Here is a 5,516-nt window from a genome sequence, read left to right on the forward strand (position 1 = left end):
CGCACCCATCTCTATAATAACGGGGCCAGTGACTACCAATTGCGTTGGCATTTGTACTCGCATATCGTGGCCAGACCCAAACCTCGACGACGACCTTCTCAACGTTCTCACAGCGTTCTCGTGCCGGCCATTGCCAACACCGCGCTCTCCATCACGGCGGGATCCTCTTCGCGATCTTGCTCCACGCCCGTCCGTTCCGCGCGTTTGCGGGCGAACAAAAGCTTCCGCGATGGGGTGACTGCCTGTGATGTTGAAATTCTCTGTCTTGCTCCAAGCGGGAATTCGAGTGGCTTTGTTCAACTCAAGACAGCGTGTTGCTGGTTATTCCTCTTCCCTTTGATCAATAATCTGTTGCACATGCCTGCGGGGGCGTTTGATGTGAGCATGCGAGTCGTGTTCGAGCCCATCTGGCATGTGAGGAGCTACCCGCAAAACCCTGATCGCATGCTGCTGCTCTCTATTGGCCACCTGACTACGCTACCTTGCCGGGACCTTCGTCTCAGTAAGGTGGCGTGGTCGGGTCACTGAAGGCTTCCGCGTGAGAGCCCTCCACAAAAATGCCGTTCTTGACGTGGGTGTGATGAAACAATTGACCCGTCGGGCTCCGCGGAGTAAAGCAATGCAGATGATCCAGACTCGACAGTGGAGCCCCAGAATCATTCCTAGCCCGGCAGTGGAGCCTCAGAGCCGCCCCTGGCCTGGTAGTGGAACCTCAGAGCCTTCCAGGTCCGGCAGTGGAGCCTCATAGCCTTCCAGGTCCAGCAGTGGAGCCCCATAGCCTCCCCAGGTCCGGCAGTGGAGCCTCAGAGCCTCCCCAGGCCCGGCAGTGGAGCCTCAGAGCCTCCCCGGGCCCGGCAGTGGAGCCTCGAGGCCGCTCTCCAGGTCCGGCAGTGGAGCCTCAGAGCCTCCCCGGGCCCGGCAGTGGAGCCTCAGAGCCTCCCAGGTCCGGCAGTGGAGCCTCAGAGCCTCCCAGGTCCGGCAGTGGAGCCTCAGAGCCTCCCCGGGCCCGGCAGTGGAGCCTCAGAGCCTCCCCGGGCCCGGCAGTGGAGCCTCAGAGCCTCCCAGGTCCGGCAGTGGAGCCTCAGAGCCTCCCCGGGCCCGGCAGTGGAGCCTCAGAGCCTCCCAGGTCCGGCAGTGGAGCCTCAGAGCCTTCCAGGTCCGGCAGTGGAGCCTCAGGGCCGCCCCTGGCCCGGCAGTGGAGCCTCAAACCCGCCCCAAGCCCGGCAGTGGAGCCTCGCGGCCGATCTCCAGGCATGCGTCGTGGATCCACTTGAGAGCCGGCGGTAAATCGCACGTGGTGTACAGGCCGGGGTCAGCGGCTCCGCCGGAACTATCGGCGCTGACCATCTGGCCGGCTGCAGCGGCCGCTAACGAGCGTGACCTGTGCTGACGCCGGCTCCTCGGCGCGCACCGGCGCTTCCCTGAGTCACTGGGTAGCGGCCGCTTCCCTGAGACAATCACAACCTGTTTGAAAGTGTGTGTGTGTGTGTGTGTGTGTGTGTGTGTGTGCGTGTGTGTGTGTGTGTGTGTGTGTGTGTGTGTGTGTGTGTGTGTTGTGTGTGTGTGTGTGTGTGCGTGTGTGTGTGGTGTGTGTGTGTGTGTGTGTGTGTGTGGTGTGTGTGTGTGTGTGACGCTGGTGTTCTGCACGTGTCAGAGGATGGTGCCTTGCCTTGTCATGCTTGGTCACAATGAGCTGGTGTGCCGCAGTCTGTTCCTTTTTTTCAGGGTATGGCCCCAGACGTGCTATCCTGTTCGAACCATTTCAAGCTCTGACGCAGAACAAAACACTTCGTACATACGTCCAAGTAGCAGCGACTTGCCCTGCGCTGTGGCTAGTGGCCGCGTGCCAGTGCTAAAAGCCAAACAGGTCGCCGCCGCTGTGCCGCGCACTGCCACAGCGCGCGACGGCTGGTAGGCGGCTCCCCACCTCCGCTTTGTCCACCCCAAACACCAAACAAGCGTCCGCCAGCGCCCGGTAGCCGTGTGTAATAACCGCCCACTACTATCCCGGGTTGATGACCTTCAAACAGCCGCGGACGGGCCAATGGGCGGCAGCTGCGTCCAGACGGTGTGGGTGATGTCCAGCTGGCGCACGCTTTTTTCCGAGCAACCTCCCAGCAGCGGACGGGGCTAACACCACCTCCACCGCGATGTGCGCCGGCTCATGTGCTGTGGGGTCGGAAGGCGGTCCCCGAACTTTGAGAGGAAATTTTGTTTTTTTTTGGAAGAAAACGTGCCACCCTCGGCAAGGAGTGCGATTTTGAGTTTTTTGGTGGTATGATCAGCCAATTCCCCTGTTCAACCCCTTCCCCTATGAAGTTATCTCTCAAAGCTATCGCCTCCGGCTGCCCTTATCCCTGCAGTCACGGTTCTTCTTCGCCCGCGCCGCCAGCTTGGCAGCCTGCCAAACTCGACAGCTCTAAATGCGTCGCTGCGGCCGTCCCGGTGCGTGTAAACACGTCCACCGGTGACGACTTGGCGACGCACGCAGTCGGGGCGGCGCAAGCTCGCACCGTGCCGCCGGGGAGACCCTCTCGTGACAGCAGGCCGGCCGGCCGGACGGCATACATTATGGATTAGGGCCGCGCGGGACGCATACCGGAGTAATCAGCTGATGGGCAGAGGTCCTCGGCTCCGTGGCTGACACCATTGTACGTGGCTTATCTGTGTGTCGGCGAAAACAGACGCGGCAGGTAATGGGTGCTTACGATTTTTGTGCGGTCTGATCAAAACGTAATGTAATTAAACGCTGGTGAGATGGGGCTTGTTATCAGCGGTTGTTCTCTAAATCAGCCACGTAGGGGGCAGGGCTGTGTTTTATTGTTCCGTCATACAGATGCGAATCACGGCTGGCACCAACAGTGACGGGAATTGGTGCCCACAGGGACTCCGGGTACCAATGCGCGAGCCAGTTGATTTCGAGTCCAACTCAGGAGGAGGTGGCTCCTTTCACGGATTGATAACATCACTGTCAATGCCGATGACAACAGATTACAATGGAATGGCCCGGCCAATGGCTTACTGCACACGTACTGACCATTGAGTCAAGCACAATACACCCATTTTCCCTTGCGTTGCTAGCCGAGCAGTGCTCCGTTTACCGCATAGTTTAACTTCAAATTACCTCTTTATAGCGATATCATCGATGATTGCAGCCAATAAGCTTTGCTCTGGATCCGACCCAAGCATACAAATATTATCCTTCACGGCCGACTTATGACTCATGGCTGACAGCCACAGCACGCCTCCTGTGACAAGGGTGCCGTGAACATGCATGGCGAAGAGGGGAACGAGGAAAAGTGACTGAACGTATCGGACAGGGCTGTCGCGTGAACGTTTGAGCCGTACTAGGCGTTTCAGTGTCGCGGGTTTAATAGGGCGCAGTTTCCTGCTTGTTTTTGACGAGCCGGATGCCTGTTTTTACATGCGGGCGGCCATCTATGGACGCGATATTCGCAAAATCCGGGTCTCAAGGACATCTCAAATGGTACTGTTATCACGCTTTGCTGGATTCACTTAACGTGCCCGGACTAAACGACACCCTTGGTATTTAGTAAGCTTTCTTCTATTGTCCTCCCTCCGTAGACGCACGATAAGTGCTTTCGCTGCTCCGATAACGCAAACAAACCGGTTTCACCTGACAAAGATTCCAGCTGTCATTACAGCCTTAGATAGCCGGCGCACCGTGCGAGTGCGCCGTCTTGTCTCTGTCAGTGTAGCCTGCAGTTTTCCTTTTCTATTGTACGTTCGCAGCTTGTCTGGAAAATCAGCCAAAAGTCACGACTTTGCGGCGCTGTCGCCTTGTGCGCCATGTTTCGTCACGCCCGTGCCGCCTGGCAGCTGATACCCGAGGGTCTCCTCCGAACGGCGGTCGGTGCCCCCTCGGGTCGGCTCCGCCGGCCGCCCGTCTTCCTGACCCCCGAGGGTCTCCTCCGACGGCGGTGTGCCCACCCTCGGGTCGGCTCCGCCGGCCGCCCGTCTCCTGACCCCCGAGGGTCTCCTCCGAACGGCGGTGTGCCCATCCTCGGGTGGCTCGCCGGCCGCCCGTCTCCCTGACCCCCGAGGGTCTCATCCGAACGGGTGTGTGCCACCCTCGGGTCGACTCAGCCGGCCGGCCCGAACCGGCGAGTGTCGCCACAATGCAGATTAGCGGCGATTGCGCCGGCGGCGGGCACGCTCCTACGGCGGGACGCCGCACGCCCGATGGCGATGAGGCAAATTGTGGGCGCTGCGGCCTCGACCGGAGTCCTAATGGCAGCCAGCGGGGGTTCAGTCACTGCTCGTCTCTTCGTTCAACTTGGGTCAGTGTTGTGACAAGGGACGGGGGAGAAAACGGCATGCGGAGGTGGCAAAGGGAATGCCTGGTTTTGAGCTGCGTGGAAATCGCTGACTCAAAATCTTCACCGATGGAGAGATCTGGCAGCCTCAACGTCGTCATGTGGTAGCCAACCCTTCCTTGAGCCTGACCCGATAAGGCCGCTGGGATGAACCACTCGTGAGTAATCTCCCTTTATCTCGGCTCTCTTGCTGAGAGCATGATCTCATGGACACGGCTTTCTCTTCCCTTGCATGGAATCCTGCGTCGCCGAGCGCGATCGCTTGATTTAGCTGGCAGCCTTCTCTTCCCGGCGCGCTGGCGTGGCGGGACTGCGCCTCTCGGAGCGGGCGTTCCCATGCGCTCCGACCGCTCGTGCGCTTTGATCGGGCCGCGGGAGAGCGTGCGTGTAACGATCCCTCGCCTTACGCAAGTCCTGCGCGCCGCCGCCGCCGGCCGGCACACGCCACCGGCCTGCGTGCGGCCCGCCCGCGGCCGCCGCCGGCCGGCCGCCCGGCCGGCGGCGGCGCGCGTCACGAAACGACAGTCCGGTCCCGAGCGGGCCCGAAGGCCGAGGTCGACACCCCTCGCGGCGTGATGACGTTGGTTCGCGGTTCGCGGCTTGGTGGCGTGTTGTTTCCGCTGATGGCGCGGGCAGTGCTGTTGTCCACCTCTTTTGCGTGACGCGTGGTTACGACAGGGCGTGACCCGCAGCGGAGCACGTGAGCGGAAACGGTGCTCCGGTTGACTATGGCGCAACTCATGGCGCCGGTGGCAGTAGCCGTGGATCACGTGCATCATTGGTACGGCCGGTATCGCTTCCTCGCAGGTCAAGACGAACATTTCCGTGCTCAGATAACGGGGATGATGACATCATGTGTTGGGCACTTGTGTTTAAGTCGGATTACGACAAGGAAGCGCGCTGTCGGTGGCGGTAGCCGATGCCAGGGTCTGTTGGGTCGCCCGATCAGAACGCTCCAGGGTCTGTTGCGTCGCACCATCAGAACGCTCAAGAGTCTGTTGCATTGCAACATCAGAGCGCCCCAGGGTCTGTTGTCGTCCCATCAGAACGCTTCAGGGTCTGTTGCGCGTCGCACCATCAGAACGCTCCAGGGTCTGTTGCATTGTAGCATCAGAACACCCAGGGCTGTTGCATCGTCCCATCAGAACGCTCCAGGGTCTGCTGGGTCGCAGCATCAGA

At 60.4% G+C, this 5,516-nt stretch overlaps 1 pseudogene; it reads right to left on the reverse strand.

The window, feature by feature from the left end:
• Window positions 1-2,002: 2,002 nt before the first annotated feature.
• LOC119110050 (guanine nucleotide-binding protein G(I)/G(S)/G(T) subunit beta-1-like) overlaps window positions 2,003-5,516 on the reverse strand; it is a 29,806-nt pseudogene continuing 26,292 nt past the window's right edge.

This window comes from Pollicipes pollicipes, unplaced genomic scaffold, assembly GCF_011947565.3.
Source record: "Pollicipes pollicipes isolate AB1234 unplaced genomic scaffold, Ppol_2.1 Scaffold_7231;HRSCAF=8579_pilon_pilon_pilon, whole genome shotgun sequence".
Lineage (NCBI taxonomy): Eukaryota > Metazoa > Arthropoda > Thecostraca > Pollicipedomorpha > Pollicipedidae > Pollicipes > Pollicipes pollicipes.